The following is a 21256-nucleotide window of genomic DNA, read 5'->3' as shown; positions in this document are numbered from 1 at the left end:
AGATATAGGCAGAGGGAGAAGCAGATTCCCCGAGGGGAACCAGATGTGGGACTCGGGACCATGACCTGAGCCAAAAGCAGATGCTCAACCGCTAAGCCATCCAGGTGGCCCCCAAAAGCTATTGTTAGACTATATTTTAAGCCTTTCATGTTCAAGAAACAGCAAAGAAAATTGGCTTTCACATGTAGTTCCTAAATGATCAATGAAATGCTGCCTCCCTCCCTCCTCTTTCTTGTTGTCCATAATTAAAAGCCAAACTCTCACTGGCCTTTCTCTAAAAGCTACAGCTCAGAACTGGAAGATCTCTCATTCCTTGACTTAGTTTTCTCTAAAGTGAAAGCAGAGGATTCAGGGAAAAGGATTTCCTGCTTTCATGTGATATGTTCTTATTATCTGAGGAATCAAGTTTGATCATTTTTCACTGAGGCATGTTGAAGGGTATAAAATGTTTCCTTAATTCATGATACTCAAGAGAGATTATATGCAGTATCTAGACCTTGATATGACTTTAAATTCCAATTTCTAAAGTGAGAAAAAATATCAATAGAACAGGGCCGCTGGGTGGCTCAGTTAATTAAGCCTCTGACTTCAGCTCAGGTCATGGTTTCAGGGTCCTGGGATTGGGCCCTGCATCGGGCTGGCTCTCAGCCGGGCGTCTGCTTTTCCCTCTCCTTCTGTCCCTCTCCCTCTCATACTCTCTCTCTCTTTTTCAAATAAATTATTAAAATCTTAAAAATATATATATCAATAGAGAAAAACTCCAAAGTGATATATAGTTTGCTTTTTATTTTGCGTGAAAAATATGCAACATTTGGTCATCTTCCATGATCACAAACAAAAATTTATGAAACTTTGCTGCAGTCTATTTTTCTATGACTTCCACAACATAAGAAGGCTATTCAATATGTGTGGATTTAAAGACTTAATTCTTTAGAGTGTTATTAGCTCTAAGAACATATGAGAAGAGAGCTATGTTTCTGAATTCAGGAAATTAGATAATAACCTAACAGAAACCGAGTGGGAGTTGTCAGGATACATCTCTATGCAGCCCAATTAGCAATTAGCAATGGTGATGGTCACAACCATCACCAGATAAATGCTCTGAACTTCTCCAAGGATCCATGAGAATAAGACCAATATCTTAGGTTGTCATTATTCATATAGAAGACAATACTCCATGAAAGTGAGCCAGGAGAAAGGTGGGGGATTTGGGGTTGAGATTCACTTAGTAGATACCATAGTTTTTTTAATAAGTTCACACATAAACTACTAAAATTCCTTCTATAATCCCAAATAATATGGAAATTATGACCATCAGGGTGGGTTTTCCAGAGGTCAGAACCAGGATAGACCTATCTCTCTGTGACTGTAGAGGTGTTCCTGCTGATTTGGAGACTAAAATTGCTGATGTGTCAGAGCACACAAAGCCCTTTAGGTTAGGTTTTGAGGAAGCTCAATAGATGGAGGAAAGCAACAAATGTGAAGTAATATTTCACCTTTATGGAGATATTTATGTAGTGACTTAAATTTTTCAATATTGCCAAAAAACTACATGCAAGCAAAAACACCTTGCAGACATCAATATAAATGTCATAATAGCCATTTATTACAGTTTGCTTGTTCTCAGCTGACACTGGTCCTCTCAGTGCCCTATTATTTTTAAGAAATAATTTTTTAAAGATTTTATTTATTTATTTATTCGTGAAAGACACACAGAGAAAGAGAGAGAGAGAGAGAGAGGCAGAGACACAGGTAGAAGGAGAAGCAGGCTCCATGCAGGGACTCCAGGATCACATCCTGGGCTGAAGGTGGCTCCAAACCGCTGAGCCACCCAGGCTGCCCAAGAAATAATTTTAACAAACATGGATGAGATCAAAATGAAGGCAGCAAGTTTAAAAGAAGGGAGACATGAGAAAACTGTTTTTAAAAACCTGAGGATTGGGATCTCTGGGTGGCGCAGCGGTTTGGCGCCTGCCTTTGACCCAGGGCGCGATCCTGGAGACCCGGGATCGAATCCCACATCGGGCTCCTGGTGCATGGAGCCTGCTTCTCCCTCTGCCTGTGTCTCTGCCTCTCTCTCTCTGTGTGTGTGACTATCATAAGTAAATTAATTTAAAAAAAGATTTAAAAAAAAAAAAAACCTGAGGATACCAAGAAGAACAGTTAAACAGTAAGAAAAGAGGTCTCCAGAAAACCATCTTAAAAAAAAAAGTAAAAAATATTCCTCACACTGCATAGTTACCTAGGAATCAGGAAAATGTGAAGACATTAAAACATAGATACATGGGGTGCCTGGGTAGCTTAGTACTTTAAGCGTCTGACTCTTGGTTTTGGCTTAGGTCATGGTCTCAGGCTCATGAGATGGACCCCTGGCATCAGGCTCCACGCTCAGCATGGTGTCTACTTGTCTCTCTCCTTCTGCTCTTCCCCTTGTTACCTTTCCCTCTCTCTCTGTCTGTCTCTCTCTCTCTCTCATAAATAAATAATAAATAATCTTTAAAAAAACGACACACACAGGCACATACACAAAATAGTTCTTGTGCATAAAAATGATTGCTCTGAATAACCAAAGAACATTTATTTATTTTCAGTTTCATCAACTGAAAAAGGCAAGGGAGCATGAAATGAAATATTTAAATTTCCTATCAAAGTAATTCAGTACATGAAGCACTTTAAAGTTTGGCAAGGATAATAAGGTATTTACATATGTGAGATATCACTGAAAATGAGAGGTTATTACACCAAATGAAGGAAAAGAAAGACACTATTTTGTTTACCTCCCAATTTTACTCCCCTGTGGTTAGTGGCATATAATGCTATTGTTATTGAGGTTTTCGAGTGTGGAGGTAGTGTAGTGGGGACAGAAAGGTGTCAGCTCCCATCCTTGAGAAGCATAAATGGATATCTAAGGAAAGTACCTGGTGTTTTAAGGATATAAGATTACTCAACAGATCCTTTATCAAATTACCAATAAAACATCCAGGATTAAAATATAAATATATATTAAGTATGTATAATATATAATGTATAATAATTATAAATACAAATGTGTGCCTAGATTAAATTTAAAAATAAAATTTTATTTCTTTTATTTAACAGAGATATGTAAATCTCAGACAGTTCTTCCTGCATACTCTTAGTTTTTAGATATAGTTATCTATATGAATCTGAGATGACATCTACTGAAATAATTTGTTGTAGGATCCAGAATGAAATGTTATAGTTATTGGAGAAATCCCACTGTTAGGTTCCTCTCTACAATGTAACTTTATTCAAGAAACAATAATAAAATTTACTAGATACCAAATATTATTTACTAGAGTCTTGAATTTATTATTATCCATTTATTATTGGGAATGTAGCAGTCTTTTGGGCTCCAATAAAGTAGATATTTTTGTTAAGAAAATAGAATTCATAAGGTTCAATCTTCTGGATTTAGAGAATAAAGTTTAATTTTTCATAGAATTCAAACACTGAGGAAAGGACATATTCCTGTGTTTATTAATTTATCCAAAGTAAATGTTAGAGAACATCTGTATGACTTTCATCAGAATAAAATCTTTGTTAATTTCAAATCAATTACCCTATGATCCTATGGTGACATAAGTAGAAAAGCATCTTATTGGAGGTAGAATGGGCTAAAAGCACTCAGTTTAGAGTCTGTGTGACTAGATTTATCCTCTCTGAATCTTCTTTCTCTCTTCTCCAAAAAAAGTAGTTGCAAAAAACAAGTAGTTATGAAGATAAAAAGATCTGTACTGAGCTTTGAAAAACTTTAAGCCACTATGTAATTATCAGTTACTATTGTTTTTATTTTTTATTGTTATCTCTCACATTTATAAAGTACTTTCCAAGTTTACTTTGTATCATTCCAAAGATCCCCAAAGCAGTAAGCACCCTTACCCAGGGAGCATAAATGGGAGCTTGGGAGAATGTATTCAAGGAGAAAAACAGTGTTTGTTCTGGGTCTCATAGAGAAGAGCTCTGTACTGAAAAGCAAAAAAACTTTAAAAGTCATAATTCAAGAAGCAAATGGGTCTGGAGAGTCCCAGGGTTCCTACAGCAACTTTGGAAGAATTGTCCAGAATTGGTGCTTATTAGTGGCTATGAATAACAGGATATTATGATTTAGATTTAAGAAGGAGCTGTATTGGCAATTATGCCAACTCTGTTTTCGCTCTCTTTAGGAAGAGCTATGGCATTAAATTGCCCAGACCAGCCGTGGGAGCAACATGAGGATGAGGTCATTAAATGCTGTCAATATAACTGAACACATAGACCTTTCCACATCTAAATATCTTTACCAATTTCTTAAACTCTAACAACCAGGGGCTAACAGCCTAACAACTTAAGTTTGACAAGTGAGTACTACATTTGCAGATTATGCTTTTGATTGGACACCATTTAACTAGCAAAATCCATCTACATAAGAAAGATCTTGCAGTTAAGCCAACACAACAGATTTCAGGACAAAAGGGCATTCAAATATTGGGCTGGGTGGAAATTGTTTGGCTCACTGCTAGGAAACATTGAAACCCAATGCAGATAACGGGAAATCAAATTAAGAAAATTAAGTCATCCAGTGTAGATATGGATGTAAATGTAAATAAATAATGTAAATAAATAAGTACATGTAAAATTCAAGATTACCTTCTCCAGGCAAACTTTTCAAAGCAAACTACCCATCTTGCAATGGAATTTTTTTTGCAGTTGTTTAAAAAAGCAAATGAATAGGGGTGCCTGGGTGACTCGGTTAAGTGTCTGCATTCTGCTCAGGCCAGGATCTTGGGGTTCTGGGATTGAGCCCTGAGGCTGGCTCCCTGCTCAGCGGGGAGTCTGTTTCTCCCTTTCCCTCTGTCCTCCTCCCCGCCACCTGCTCTTGCTCTCTCTCAAATAAATACATAAAATCTTTTTTTTTAAAAAAGTAAATGAATGCACCCTCAAAAAAAAATGAATACAACAGCATAGTGATTAGAACCTTAATACCATTCTAGAGCCAGTTTACCTCAGATCAAATCTTGGCCTTGTCATTTGGAGTTGTTGGACTTTGAGCAATTTATATAACCTATGTCTCCATGTCCTCATCTGTAAAACCCATCTTACAGAAATGTTTTTTCAGTTAATGGAGATTATTAAAAAAAAAAACAACTAGTACATATTTAGTGCCATATAACTGATATTGTTAATCTACTATTTGGAAGAAGAATGATTAGAGGATTTAAACAGAGCCAATCCAAATATGTAGAGCCTTTTTCTCTAATCTACCAAGAAGATGATATCCACTTACCTTGAAACATTCAAAAACTGGACCCTAATACTATCTGCAAACGTTGAAGTGGGGCTTAAAAACATACAACTAATTCCCAAAGGTTGACAAATCTCTCAAGATTTGGCTCTGTGTACATTACACAATTAATGAACATGAAACAAAACAAATTAGAGGTCTGTACAATCTCAAAAATATCTCATTATGCAAGGGATTGGTCCCTGTTAGTAAAAATCAATAGTAAAAATATACTTTGTTCTCTACAAGAGCTTAGAACTTGCAAAGGTTTTTGTCAAATATTATTCTTCTTAGCAAATATTTTTGTCTGAACTCTTGATGTTCTCAAATAGCCCCCAAAGAATTTGTTGTCTGGGAAAGCCCCTGAATTTTTTTTTTCTATTAAATAGTCCATCTCTTTGCTGTCATAAAATCAATAAGGGAACGTAGGGCCTTAAATACAGCTGGTTCTGGAACAGATCTAATTAAAATACCCTTTTGATGACTTGAGTATTTTAATTAGCTTATGCCACCTGTTCAAATCCCAACTTCATACTTTGTGACAAAAATGCCAGAGAGCTTGAATAGTTCTGTAAAATGAGAGTAAATTTCTAACCCTTCCAAACATGTGAGGTCTCCCTTTAATATTCCTTTCTCATACTATTCTCTTATCGTTGAGATATGAATGGTATTTTAACAGTTTGAGAGAGCTAGTCCTCTATTTTTGCTCCACAAAGATGTTCCCATAAGTTAGAGATAATCTATTTTTGTATTTATGTGAGAACTTAAATGTAAAACTAGTTAAGCATTTTTGGAAAGAGAGATTTCAAACTACTGATCTGATTTCTTTACTGTTTAGGTGCTCGCTTTGGCAGCACGTATATAAAATTGATTTCTTTACTGCTTATAGGTTTATTCAGACCTCTTTAAATGAGTTTTTGATAAGTTGTGTTTTTACACAAAAGTACCCACTGCATCTGTTTTCAAATTTTTATGTAAAATGCATGGTATCCTCAATATGTTTTTACTGTATCTGACATTTTAAGTTATTTCTCCATTTTTGATGCTTAATATTTATTTGCATCTTATTATTAAAAGCTATTGATTTTTGGACCTTGCTAGAAATTTTTTTCTTATTTTATTTGTTGTTTAAATAGTCAGCTTTTGTTTTTGCTGTTCCTCTTCACTCTCATTTCTTACTATATTGCTCTGCTTTCTAATATGTATTATTAACGTATTATATTACTATATTGTTAATGTTATCTTATTATTATAGTGTTTTTCTTTGGATTTATGTTAATTTACACATTGTAACCTAAGCACCTTGATTTCAAAATGGCTTCTTAAACAAGATTAATTTAAGGCTTTAATGTCTGTATACTCTAGAATTACTTCACATGTCTTGGTATATGTGTTTTAATTATCACTCAGTTCCAAATAATTTTTATTTTTTAATCTTGTGCTCTACGAAATATTCGGAAATGTTTCATAAAATTCCAAAGGCAGGAGGGGTGAGTATATTTTCCTTTATATTTCTATCTGCACTAAACTTTAATCAGAGTATTTTCATACTTGAGACTCAATCTGAGGACTAGTCCTTAAGCGAATTTTGAAGCATATTCTGCATTTGCTTAAAAAGATAATATATGTTTTATTGACAAATGCAAGGTCCTATGCATAATATCTACAGGTCCAGGTTGTTACTTTTCTTGCTGAAATTGGCTATTTCCTTTTTAGATTCTGCTTGATGCATCAATACTTGAGAGAAGTGCGTTAAAATCTGACACTATGAGGGGATCCCTGGGTGGCTTGGCGGTTTGGCTCCTGTCTTTGGCCCTGGGTGTGGTCCTGGGGTCCTGGGGTCCCGGGATCGAGTCGAGCTCCCTGCATGGGGAGGGAGCTTCTCCCTCTTCCAGTGTCTCTGCCTCTCTCTCTATGTCTATCATAAATAAATGAATAAATCTTAAAAAATTTTTTTAAATCTCACGCTATGATTCTGGATTTGTTGATTTCTTTTTGAAAGTGTGGTATATTTTGTATGATATATTTTGAAGCTTTGTTGGTAAGTTTATACAAGTTTAAAACTGTTATATCCTGGTATTTGTGTCATTATGTAATGGCTTTTTAAAATCTCTAACGATCATACTTAAAGTTTACTTTGCTTTGTATTAACTTAGTTAAGCTGGGTGTTAGATGTTTGCCTTGTGTGTTTCATGTCTAGTCTTTTATTTTCATTTTTCTTTGTCTTTTGATTTTATAGTTGTCCCTTCTAAATAGTACATGGCTGGATTGGGGTAAGGGTTGGGAGTTGTGTAAGTTCCGCCCCCCCTCCCCCCAGTCTGAAAGTCTTACTGTGGAAGGTGTGTACTGATTATTTGAGACTTTGTTAATTTAAGTTCACATGATAAAATCTGAGGAGAACCTCTAAATAAGTAGAGGTAAAATCCATAATTTGCAATGAAGAGAGGAGAAGAATAAAGAAAACATGATTAATGCAATAAAAGGAAGGAAAGGAAAAAAGGCAGCAGAACAAAAGCATAGAAAAATAGAAAGCAAATAAATAAATAAATAAAATAGAAAGCAAAAAGTAAGAGTAAAAATCAATTTAAATATGTAAGGGTCAATAATAAATGCAAATTAAATAAGCCTGTTATTTAAAACAGTAATAAATTCCAATTAGGGGGCATCTGGGTGGCTCAGTGGGTTAAGCATCTGCCTTCAGCTCAGGTCATGATCTCAGGGTCCTGGGATTAGGCCCTGGGTGGAGATCCCTGCTCAGTTGGAAATCTACTTGTCCCTCTCCCCTTGCTCATACACTCTCTCTTTCACTCCCTCTCTCCCAAATAAATGAATAAAATCTTTAAAAAAATTATTCATTTATTTCAGAGAGAGAGAGGGAGAGAGAGAGACAGAGAAAGGGAGAGCGAGGGCACAGTGGAGGAGGGGCAGAGGGAGTGGAAGAGGGAGAAGCAGACTCACTGCTGAGTAGGGAGCTCCATGTGAGGCTTGATCCCAGGACTCTGAGATCATGACCTGAGCCAACAGCAGATGCTTAATTGACTGAGACACCCAGGTGCCCCATAAATAAAATCTTTAAAAATAATAATAAACATTAGAAAAGAAAACAATAGAGTAAGAGATGAGAGCAAAGAAGAACAGCAAAATCAAAAGCTGGCTATTAAAAAAAAAGAAGTTCCAATTAGTTTTAATTCAAATTTCATCTGTTATTTTTATTTTTATTATTTTAAATGTTTTATTTATTTAAGTAATCTCTACACCAAACATGGGGCTCAAACTCACAACCCTGAGATCAAGAGTCCCATGTTCTCTGACTGAGCCAGCCAAGTGCCCCTATGTGTTATTTTTAAATAATATCTTGGTCTCTTTAGTGTTTCATTTTCTTCTTTTATGATTCTAATCATTTTTAAGAGATTTTATTTATTTATTCATGAGAGATACATAGAGAGAGGCAGGGACATAAGCAGAGGGAAAAGCAGGCTCCTCGCAGGGAGTCCCATGTGGGACTCCATCCCAGGACCCTGGGATCATGCCCTAGCCAAAAGGCAGATGCTCAACCACTGAGCCACCCAGGTATCCCTGATTTTAATCATTTTAAACCAAATGTTTTTGTATTCTCTAGTTAAAGCTCAAGAATATAATACATAACATCACTCTTTTCCACTGAGCTCTAAACTGGTAAGAAATAAAATGTATGGAGACAAAATGAGTATTTTAAAACACAAGTTTGATGTTGAAGGCAGTAACATGTCTTAAAATTAATGAATTTGTAGCAATTTCTACTAAATGATTAGTTACTGATCTGATCACCAGGTTAACTATGCCCAATAGAAGAGGGACTAATGAGCAATTTTAATTTTTTTTCCCCTGGTATCCAAGGATTATTGCCTGGAATGAAGGAACAAAAGAACTACAAGGAATGGGATGACATGAAGCAAATGTACAAAGGTAAGAGATATTGGAAATATTCGTGGGGGAGGGGAGTTTTAGAATACTAGAAGGAGGTAGTATGCCAAGAGAAAATGCTAGTGTTTGGATAGGCCAAATTATTAAAGGCAGTATTCCTAATGGCATTTACTTCTAATATGCATACACATTGGCTGCCATTTTTAATTTTTGCTATATCATCTTCTGCCAACTTATAAATTTCTACATGGTATATATTAGTTGACTTGCTTTTGGACAAATATAAGACTTAGATTTAATATAAAATATCAATATCCTGGATGATGAATTTAGAAGTGTTGGGACTTCTATGATAGGTTTTCAAAATAATTTTCTTTTACACTGTGAAATAAGCATATGTTTTAAAGCAAACAGCTACCTTTACCCTAGAGATATATCACCTGCAAACTGCTACCAGTGTTAATAAAACATCTCTTGCAGTTCTAACACTCTTTTAATTTCTTTCTGCTTTTTTTGTTTATCCTCAATAAAGTTTCTTGCTTTCTGTTCCTCTGCACAATTTCTCTTGGGAATGAGAAAAGCAATACACTGACCATGCGTTAATATTTGAAAATCAGCTTCTTATTTCAAATCGACCTCTAATACAAATACCATTTACCTAGTACGTTGCAAAGTAACTGGAGTTGTTTTTCTCAGAAATTAGCAAATACTTGCATATATTGTATTTGTGCCTTAAGATATGTAACTGAAGCAATTTTAAAATTATTTCTAATAAATTCATGCTCTCAATCCATAAAAATAAAAAATAATTATGATTTATCTTGATTTCATGAAAATTTAAAACTCATTTTTAAAATTAAAAATTTTTAATTAAAAAGAACTAAGATTAGAAGCAAGGATAGACATTTTAGGAATTTTATAAGCACTTTATTTATTTGTCATATTTTTTATTAGGCAACTTGTGTATCTTCGCCAAACTGCATTTTGCAGAGAAAACATCAACCTTTATGTTTCAGAAGTGAGAAATATTATGACTTTATTTATAGTACAGTATTAACAAAATCAAATACCTAATGGCATCAATACAAACTTTGTCAGACACCAGGGATGCAAAGGTGAAAAGATGGAGTCTGTGCTCACCAAGAATTCATGAAATTCATGATCTATTAGGGGTAGCAGAGAAATAATTATTATTCATGATGAATTGTATCAAATGGTATAATAGAGTTAACAAAAAGATACTTAGAACTATGAAGGAAGATAGATTGATGCTAGAGAACTTGAAAGCAAATTGTAAAAGGCAGTATTCATCACAAAATTTATTTTCAATACATGCATGCACTGGCTGCCATTTTATATTTTGTCCTCGCATAATTTCTAAAGGCTAACAGAAGTTGGTAAAAATTTTGCTATTATTTTTAAAAAAACAAAAAAGTATGGAAGTGGTAAACCACAAAATCCCATGTTCACTCTCACTTTTGTGGGAGAATTTGGAATTGTGTCTGTGTTATGTTTCACTACTGATACCAAAGACATACTTAGAAAAGGAGAGTCGTAAGACTACTAGACACTTTGGTGTAAAGATTGATATTTTGTGATGTTATTCAATTAATTAATTATAATACCTACAATATTTGTCCCAGAGATAGATGCCACATATAGCAAAAGACAGAGTAATAATAATTTCTTTTTCCCTAATGTTACAATTACATAATTATACTTGTAAGAGCTAAGAGGAGGGTCATCTGGATGGCTCAGTGATTGAGCATCTGCCTTCAGCTTGGGGTCCTAGGATTGAGTCTGGCTTCGAGCTCCCCATAGCGAGCCCGCTTCTCCCTCTGCCTATGTGTCTGTCTCTCTCTCTGTGTCTCTCATGAATAAATAAATAAAATCTTTAAAAAAATAAAAAAGCTAAGAGGACAAGGAGGAGAAAAAAATTGAGGAAAGAAAGAATGAATGAATTCAAGCTGTAGATATATGAGTTCGATGTGAACCCAAAATTTATATCAAAGACTGATGCCACTTTCCTGATTCATAGACACTACATTAGAAGGTTGGAGGCACATGAATGCTACTGCCCAAAGAAAAATGATACAGTCATTAATGGGAATTACAGGTTCTGAATGAAAGCTTTAGCCCTGACCTCTGTAGAGCTGATATGGAAGGTGCTGGTGATGATAAAAGCATAGGAGATAAAAGCAGTGCTGATGGGCACCAAAATGTTCATGTCTATTTGGACCAAGACCATAATCTCATTGTAGGTCCTGGTGCAGGAAAGCTGACTGAGCACAGAGAGTATGTCAAGATCGTGAGGGCAGTCTCACCATAGAGAGTGTGGGCTAGGAAACCCAGACATCCCATCACATATGCTCCAAACTCCAACAGAGAACAGGTCTGAAAGGACAATATAACACCATACAATAGTGGCTTGCAAATGACAACATAGTGATTATATGCTATGCTGTTGATACATAACATTTGGAAATGACAAAGAAACAAAAGAAATAGAGGTGCATCAGCCACCCTGGATAGGAGGTTTTCCTCTATACAATGTTCGTGAGTATTTTGAGGGCAAAGACAGAAGAGTGATAGACATCAATGACAGAGAGACTAAAGAGTAAATATCATATGAATGTATGAAAGTATGTATTTAGTGAAATTAATATAATCAAATTCAGCCTGAGAACCACAGTCACCAGATAGATCTCTAGAAACAGGAGGGGGAGCTAAAATACTCTGGCTTGTTAGTTAAATCTTGAGGATAAAGTCCGTCACCAGGGAGTAATTTTCATCTATCATTCTCCTGTAGGAGTCAATCTATGGAGATGAAGGAAGAGCCAATTAGAGGAAAACTGACCTGAGCTAGTTCTCACTCATGAAATATCACACAGGCTGGAATTCTCTAGACCTTTGAAATTCCAGGATTTGCATCAATAACTTCTACCTACAGAAGGGCTACAGTGAGAAGAATACTAAGTATATCTTCACTTTAGAAGAAAGTTTACTAATAAAGTGGAAAGTCTAAAGAGAGAAATCTTGAAGTTGGTGATTTGACCAGTAGAAACTGTCAAGAAAAACACAAGCAATATGAGGCAAGGTATGGAGGCATAAAAACATAAGGTACTTTGGAAGAGGAACAGCCACTCTATTTTAATTGGGACCAAGGGATTTGATTGCTCTTTCCTAGAACTGGCCTTTAACGTTATGAGGAGTCATTAAAGAATGTTGGATAGCAGAATTACATAATTATACCACTTTTGCAAAAGAAGAAGGAAGAACCACAACCACCACTATGGAGAGGTGCAGATTGAATCAGAGGAGAACTTGAGACAGAACGTCAGCAGAAAACCTATTTAGTGAGGTAACAAGGTCATTGTAAATTGGGAGACACAAGAAGACTTCACATAACATGGAAAATATGAGATACAGATCATGAGGAAGAAGTTCAAAATGACCATGTTTTTTGATTTTTTGGAAAGTAGGAGAATGGCATTTTCATTAACAAAAATGAGAAAAAACTAACAGCAATGAATTTGGGGGGAATGTTGGTGAATTAACTTGATGTGAAGAAAGAGGACACAACCCTCATTCTGGTATGTACCATCAGGTACATGAAAATGCACCCCTCTTCCCATCCCAACACTGTTAAGGCTGCTCCTTTCATAAGTGGGCAAGTTCTAGCAAAATATAAAAATAAATTAATGTTCTATAGACCCTGGGGAAAGACCTCTTTGATAAAAAATAGTAAAACATAAGTAGACAAATTCTTAACCTACTTTGAACTCCACATGCCTGTCATCCTCTCAGGAAGACTTCACTGTCTTCCATCACGGAGTTGGACTCCCCACCCTCAGCATCCATGTGTTCTACACCACTGGAGAAACTTTACACAATGTATTGAATTTGCCTGTGTGTTTGCTTTACTGTCTCTCCCTCTAGGCTGTAAGTTTTTTAATAGAAAAAATTGTGCTGTGTTCAAAGAATCTGATAAAGTATTTGTCATACCACAGAAACTTATTAAATGGTTATGATGGTGGTAGCTGTAGTGATAATGGGATGGTGATGGTGAGTTGGAAAGAACAGAGCCAGAAAAATAAAGAGGAAAGTTGCCTCATAGAAGTGATTGTTGGAGTTATATAAGGTGTATGAGATCATTACAAAGCATAGAGAAAGAAGAACAAATGGCAAGTGGAGATTTTAGATGACCCCTACAGTGGATGGACCTACCATAGCCAACAATACACTCTGGCTCTTTCTCCCTAATTTGTCAATCTCACAAACCCAATTTCTCTTCCTCATGCACAATCTATCAGTTGGATGGATGTTAGATCTACTACATCCTTGTTATTATATTCGAGAGACAGAAAGAGACCCATAACAGGGGAAGCAAAGAAATAATAATAACTGTTACAAATTAAACAAGTAAAATATATACTAACTGGATGTTGTTCCTAACTAGATAGTAGGACTCCTAATTAGATGCAAGGTAACAGGAGTTACTTATGAAATATGTGCTATTTGAAAAGACATACTCCATAGGCCTACTGTTTTCATAATAGAGATTACAAAAATTTGGATTCTGTAAAAACCTCTTATTTTCTGGGTACATGAAGAAGAATTTAAAATATTTCAGGGGACACAGCTTTGAAGGGTGGAGAAACACTGACTAGTTGGTAAGCTCTGAGAAGGCCAGGACCTTCTGCTTTCCTCATGTATCTTTGTACCCAGAACCTAGAACACAGGGCTAGTTACATAGTGATAAATAGTTAAGAAGTGCTGAATAATTACTATTTGAGTGAATAAATGAATGCATTTCTGTATGCTAATTTATTAGTATATATTGCTCTGAATCTTCTGTTATAAATGTAATGATTATTTAATTATCCCTTATGTCTCCCTATTTGGCCAACAAACTATCTTTTCATTTCATATAGTATAGAGATTGATAGCCATAACATTCCAGAAATAACTAATATGCAGTCTGGTTACAGGCTCACTAACCGAGGGAAAGGTCAATTAATTTTAACCATGAAATAACCATCAGGCAATAAGTAGATTTAACAAATGATGGAGAAGGAGGCAAGAAAGAGTAGTAGTCTGCTAATACCCAACCCTTGATTGTGGAACTTTCTTTTAGAATTCCCTCTCCAAATGCAGTTCATCTAATGAGTCCCTAATGTTTATTCCCAAACCCCTTGTGTACAACAGAAGATCCACTATTATTCAGCAAACAAAAACAAAAAAGAACCCTACAAGGTAAGTCTCATTTGTGTTTCGAAGGGGATGAATACTTCACGGATTTATTATAAGTTTTTGTTTCCACAGGGAATTTTTGAGGCCTCTTCTGTAAATGGTGCAAGATGCAGAGATAATTCCTTTTCCATTTCAACTTCCAAAGGGATTCCATCTCAAAGAAATTAAATTTGCAAGAAATTGCACATTCTAATGTTCAAGTGAAATGAGTGTGAGGCTACTTTTATTTTCTATTTCCTAATGAGAAATTTCTTTAGACATTATTATTTTCTTTATTAAATTCTTCCACAACATCTATCCCTTCTGCTCCCTAAAAGGAGCCTCACCTAAGATAGGGTGAATGTCAGGGAGTTAGAATAACTCTTCCTACCTTCAGGAGGCTTCACTCTAGAGAACTCTTATAATGAACAAGATTTCAAGCTCCCTCAATTTTCAGGACCCATATGTTATTTTTGTCAGTATACACCAAAACTATGAAAGATTCAGTTACCTGGATCACAAGAAACTAATGAATGAAGATAAATGTCAACTTATTAACTTCTACTGAGAAATATAACTGTCATGTTACAAAATTTTAGGCTGTGGATGATGATCATAGCATGACTCAGAGAAATAAAATGACTTGCCGATTCTGCATAGCTAACAAGGGCTGTAGCTGAGTTCTGATTGTTCAGGATTTCTTCCATTATATAAAATACCCTTTCCTCACCCCACCCTGGTTCCTGGACTCCTTTTTCTAGTTCTCCATTCTCATTGACTTGTAAAGATTCTCCTTAAAAATGAGATTCGCATGTTAAGTGTTTTTTTTTAAAGATTTTATTTATTTATTCATGAGAGACACAGAGAGAGGCAGAAACATAGGCAGAGGGAGAAGCAGGGTCCCTGCAGGGAGCCCGATGTGGGACTCGATCCTGGGACCCCAGATTCATGCCCTGAGCCCAAGCAGGTGCTCAACCGCTGAGCCTCCCAGGCGTCCCCCAAATGTTATGTTTTAGAGTAAAAATGCTTCACTGGTCAATGCTGCTCTGAAAACAAAGTGTGTGTATTGTTACACAAAAATACAGTTATAACACAATAGAGTTATACAATAAGTGCTGTAAGTAGAGTTCATGTGCATTGATGTCTGTTGTTCACTGAGCTCATTTTAGGCCCTTCAGCATAATATTTATACCTGAAACAGTTATGGAAATGTATGATAGCTGTGTTGTCCTATATTTATTGTATTTCTTTATTTTTATCATATTGTATGGCACAGTGGTTATTTGCTACTTAGCCTTTATTTTTATCATTAAGAGCAAATCTTTGATAATAATTCATCCCACAAAACAGGAAATCCCCTTGGAGTCTTAATTTCCAAGAGTGCCTTCTTAAAGAAATGCTGGGTGCCTTGTGGGGGATTTGGGGGTGGAGAATCACAGGTAATTCACTCATGGTTAAATAAAGTAAATCTTAAATTGCACAAATGGATTCATTATAAGCATTATTAGGGGCACCTGGGTGGCTCCATAGTTGAGCATCTGCCTTTGGCTCAGGTCGTGATCCCGGGGTCCTGGGATTGAGTCCTACATGGGGCTCCCCACAGAAGCCTGCTTCTCCCCCTGCCTATGCTTCTGCCTCTCTCTCTCTCTCTGTGCCTCTCATAAATAAATAAATGAATCTTAAAAAATATATAAGCACTATTAAATAGATCTATTCGTTAGGACACATTTGCTGTCCACCACTTTCACACAAACTTGTCAAATTGCATATGTTCAGTGATTTAGGAAAACTAAGCATCACTTCATGAAAAATGTACAAAATGAATTTTCATTGAGTTGCATTATTAGTATATAAATTAGTATGTGAATGCCCAAGTGGGACACAGGTACAGTCCTAGCTACAGGCTTCCTGCTTTCCTCCCTCCGAAAGCCCTTCTTTCACAGTAAATGGAGTTTCCCAGTCATTCACCGCCGGTGCTGAGCATTACAAGTCTATGCCCACAAAGCCTCTGACCTCAGCTAACCCAACCCCCTGTCACCTCAGCCCCCTTTATAGTTTATTTTAAACATTCCCCTCCCTCTCCAGAGGTCCCATCTCTTTACCACCACTAGTGGGTGGTAATCCCTTTCTCTTATTTGATGGAGAAAGACAAAGGGATGGAGGTGTTGAAAATACTACCAAAGGCGTCCACTCCCATTCAAGGATAATCCAGCTTCCTACATGATCTCCTGTGTCTGCAGGATATGTTACTCAGGCAAACGTCCCTGCTCATTCTCAAGGCTCAGCTTCTCCCTTCTCTACAGGCTACTTCCTCGCAGCTTATCAATATGCCCAACTAAGTCCCTCAATGTAGTTCATGTAGTTCTATTGCTTGTTCATCCTCTAACATCTGCCTTGTCTTTCCTTCTCCTCTTAGCACTGTCTTCTTTCATGTTTAATAGACTTCATTTTTTAGAGCACTTTTAGGTTCACAGCAAAGCTGAGTGGAAAGTGCAGCCCATCTGTGAACCCAGATATCCCTATCCATGCACATGCACACCCTCCTCCACTGTCTACATAGTGCACTGTAGTAGTGCACTTATTACAACAGGCAAGCCAACACTGACACATCCTTATCACCTCAAGCCCATACTTACATTAGGGTAATTTTGTGTTGTGATACTATGGGTCTGATAAATGTATAATGGCATGTAACTACCATCATAGTATTATGCAAAGTAGGTTCACTGCCCTAAAATTCCCCTGTGCTCCACCTATGCATCTATCCCTCCTCCCAAACCCTTGTGGCAACTACTGATATTTTTACTATCTCTGTACTTTTGCCTTTTCCAGATTGTCATACATTTGGAACCATACAGTATGGAGCTTTTTCAGATTGGCTTCTTTCACTTGGTAATATGCATTTATGGCTGTTTCATGTGTTTTGTACATGATAGCCCATGTCTTTTGGTGCTGTACCACAGTTTATTTATCCATTCACCTTTTGAAGGACATCTTGGTTGTTTCCAAGGTTTGGCAATTATGAATAAAGCTTCTGTGAACATCAGGTGAGGGTTTTTGTGTAGACATAAGTTTTCAATACTGTTAGGTAAGTACCTTGGGACACAACTGCTGAATCAAATGGTTCAAGTATAATCAGTTTTGTAAGAAACCACTAAATTGTCTTCCAAAGTAACTATACCATTTTCTATTTTTATCGGTAATGAATGAGGGTTCTTTTTGCTCCCCATTCCTGCCAGTATTTAGTGTTAGTGTTTTGGATTTTAGCCATTCTAACAGGTGTCTAATTATTGTTTAAATTTGCAACTCCATAATGACATATGATGTTAAGCACCCTTTTATACTTATTTGCCATCGTATATCTTCTCTTGAGGTTCAGGTCTTTTGCCCATTTTTTTTAAACCGAGGTGTTCATTTTCTTATTAAGTTTCAAGAATTCTTTGTATATTTTGGGTAAGTCTTTTATTGGATATGTCTCTACAAATATTTTATCCCAGTCTGTGGCTTGTCTTTTCATTCTCAAAAATGGTATATTTCAAAGAACAGAAATTTTTAATTTTAGTGAGGTCCAGTGTATCAATTCTTTTTATGTAGATTGTGCCTTTTGTGTTGTATCTAAGAAGGCATTGCCAAACCCTAGGTCATCCAGGCATTCTCCAGTTTTAAAGTTTGCTTTGTCATCTTATAGGGTTTTTGTCCCTCTCTTTCTAAAACTAATACATGACCATTGTGGAAAGTATAAAAATAATACAAAGTGCAATAGTTAATCTCAGTAAATCTGCAAATTTTCCAAGAAAAAACATGCATATATATGTAAGTACATAATATATATGTGTGTGCATACACCTATTAATACATTACACACACTCACACACATATATAATGCATTTTTTTGAAAACTGAGATAATCTTCTACATAATATTTGCAATTTGATTTCTTTACCATGCAATGTATATAGTACATACACCTTTTTTCATTCTAATGTTTTCTACAATATAAATTTCAAAATCTACAGTTTCTAATTGAGTGCTTCTTCCATGCTGTTTAATCAATTGTCTACTGTCGAACATTTATGTTTCTCATTTCACACAAACAATACTTAGATGAATGTCCATATATATTGTAATTTATTCATTTAAAAATTTTTAAGCTTCTAGAATATGCCACAGCCTAACACCTTCATCCCTATTCATACGTTTTAGACTTAATTATAATTAAGAAATAAAGGTGAAATAGTCAACGTACTTGCCTGCAAATTAATTATAGCTTACTTTTTTTGCCATTACAGCTGGAAAATCCCAGGAGGAATTGGGAAGAAAAGAGATGTAGAGATAGCTTTTAGCTATCAGATAAATATTAAGTAAAAAATGTTGCCTTCCATTTCTCCCCTTGTTTAATATATTTCCTGTGGTTTGGAATGGTTACTGTATTCTCAGACCAATAAAAAGTTGAAGAAAATTCCATAGTAAGAAAAGAAGTCTGTTTAAAATGTAAGTAGATGTTGAAATGTCTATTAATAAATGAAAATCATAAGTTGATTTCAACAGTGAATTTCATGAGTACACAATTTCATGGTGTTTTATTAATTTGGTCATGAGAAATCCTTTATAAATGTATTCTTCTTTAAAATATTTTATTTATTTTTAGGAAAAGAGTGTGTAAGCATAGGAGAGGGGCAGAGGAAGAGGAGAGAGAGAATCTCAGGTAAACTCCAGGCTCAGTGCAGAGCCCCATGTGGGACTCAATCACACAAGTCTGAGACCACGATCTGAGCCAAAATCAAAAGTCAGACACTTAACTGACTGAGGCACCCTAAATGAATTCTTTACAAATGAAGTGCCAGAATGACAGTCTGGTTTGCATACTCAGTCACATCAGGAAGGTATTCATTCAAGTTCCCCCACAACTAGTAAGGAAATCTTTGTACACATCACTCATTACATTGTTGGACTAAATTCCTAATGCTTAATTGCTGGGTCAGAGAGTGAACAAGCATAGGGTTTTTTTAATACTGTCATCCAAAATAAATCATACATTTCATTCCTATTACAAGTACACAACATGCCTTTTGTCTATAGTCCCATCCAGTACTGGATCTAGTTTTTAGATCTTTGCTAATTTGATAGAATAAAATTACATCTCACTGTTGTTTTAAATTTACATTGTTTTGTTTCTGTTAAGGCTGAATTTTTTTCTTGTATTTGTTAACCATATTTCATCATTTGCCATTTACTTATATGCTGAGAACATTGATCACTTAGTTTAACCTGACACCACAAAATCTCCTTTCCAGTAAAGTTTCTAAGTGCCCACATATTCCTTTCTCCAGAGACAATTTTAGAATCACAGAATGTTAAGAGTGGAAAGTTCTAAATCACCAGTTATCTACACAAATAATATCATAATCATTTGAAAATAATCCAAAGGTGCATGTTCCTGAATCCTGCCCACAGACATATTCTGATTGAGTAGGTCTGAGATGGAACCAAGAGATCATAATTGTAAATGTTTCCTGAATGATTCTATCACATACCCAAGTAGTAAATTATTAGTCCAGTTCAATCTTATTAGTGTGTAAGTCAATAATTGAGACACAATTAACACAAGATTTTTTAAATAAATAGAATACCTGGCATAATCCAACCAAGCCTCTTGTTTTGCAGGTTACTTAATCTGAGGTTCTGAAATGAAATGGCGTTACTATACGGTGGCAAACACTGAACTACACCCCATGTACTATAGTTTGCATCCCAAGCAAAAAGATAACAAACTTTGCAAAAACCCTTTTAAATAAACACTATTATTTTTCTCATTTTAAAGTTGAGGAAATGGATATCTTGAAATGTTAAGTAACTTTTTCAGAATCACATAATTAGCAAATGACTGAGCTGAAATTTAAACCCAGGTAGTCTGACACCAGAAACTGTGAGCTTACTCTACTTTGCTGCTAGAAGTCTGCCCAACTCCTCCCCCAGTTCCTTCCCTGCCTCCCTTCCCCCAGTTCCTGCATACATACAGCCATCTAAATAAAACCAAATCAATCTCTGTTTTCCATCACTGTGCTTTAAGAGAAGATGGAAAAAGAAAAGCAATATGAAAGCAAAGTATTAAGAAAATCACTGTAGGAGGGAGAAGTGCTAACAATTTTTTGAGTGACTCTTCTCCCCCCAAATCCCCTTTTTGACTCAAAATTTAAAATCAAATAGGCCAGCATACATTTGTCCCACCAATACTTGCTAAGCTTTCACTAAGTGCTATACACTCTGCTACCCATTACGGGTATAAGAGAGAATAAATATACATGGTGCCGTTCCTCACAGGGAAGACATATAATCAGACAATTACAAAAGCATATGAAAATTGTTCTCATTACTGTGGCAGGCCTGACTACTTCACTCTGGGTAATACAAAACAGAGCACTTAAACCTTATAAGATGGGTTAGGCGGTTGTTTTCCTTCAGGTGATACCTGAAGTATAAACAGAAAACGAAGAGGGTTAGAAACTGGTAATGAGAGTGTGCTGGAAAAATAGAAATAAAAAGATAATAGATAGATGATAGATGATAGATAGATAGAGATATATAGATAATAGATAGATGATAGATAGATAGATAGATAGATAGATAGATAGATAGATAGAAGGATAGCCAACCAACCATGGAGGGACCATGAGCAAAAATGAATTTTCAAGGAAAGATAGGGAAAGATAAGAGGAAACCCCCTATACCCTAAACATTCTCAAATGTTTTTCCTAACATTTTAAAGAGTCCAACTTGGATAAATATGTCTTTCTTACATAACCTACTCCATTGTGGTTAACTATAAATTTTCCTGCA

The 21256-nt window shown here is 35.8% G+C and overlaps 1 pseudogene; it reads right to left on the bottom strand.

Annotated features, from left to right (window-relative positions):
• Window positions 1-6111: 6111 nt before the first annotated feature.
• Window positions 6112-17350, bottom strand: LOC140594847 (olfactory receptor 8B3-like; annotated as a pseudogene).
• Window positions 17351-21256: the final 3906 nt, after the last annotated feature.

This window comes from Vulpes vulpes, chromosome 12 (assembly GCF_048418805.1).
Source record: "Vulpes vulpes isolate BD-2025 chromosome 12, VulVul3, whole genome shotgun sequence".
Taxonomy (NCBI): Eukaryota; Metazoa; Chordata; class Mammalia; order Carnivora; family Canidae; genus Vulpes; species Vulpes vulpes.
The sequence above is the reverse complement of the archived record's forward strand: the minus strand, read 5'-3'. Positions and strand labels throughout refer to the sequence as shown.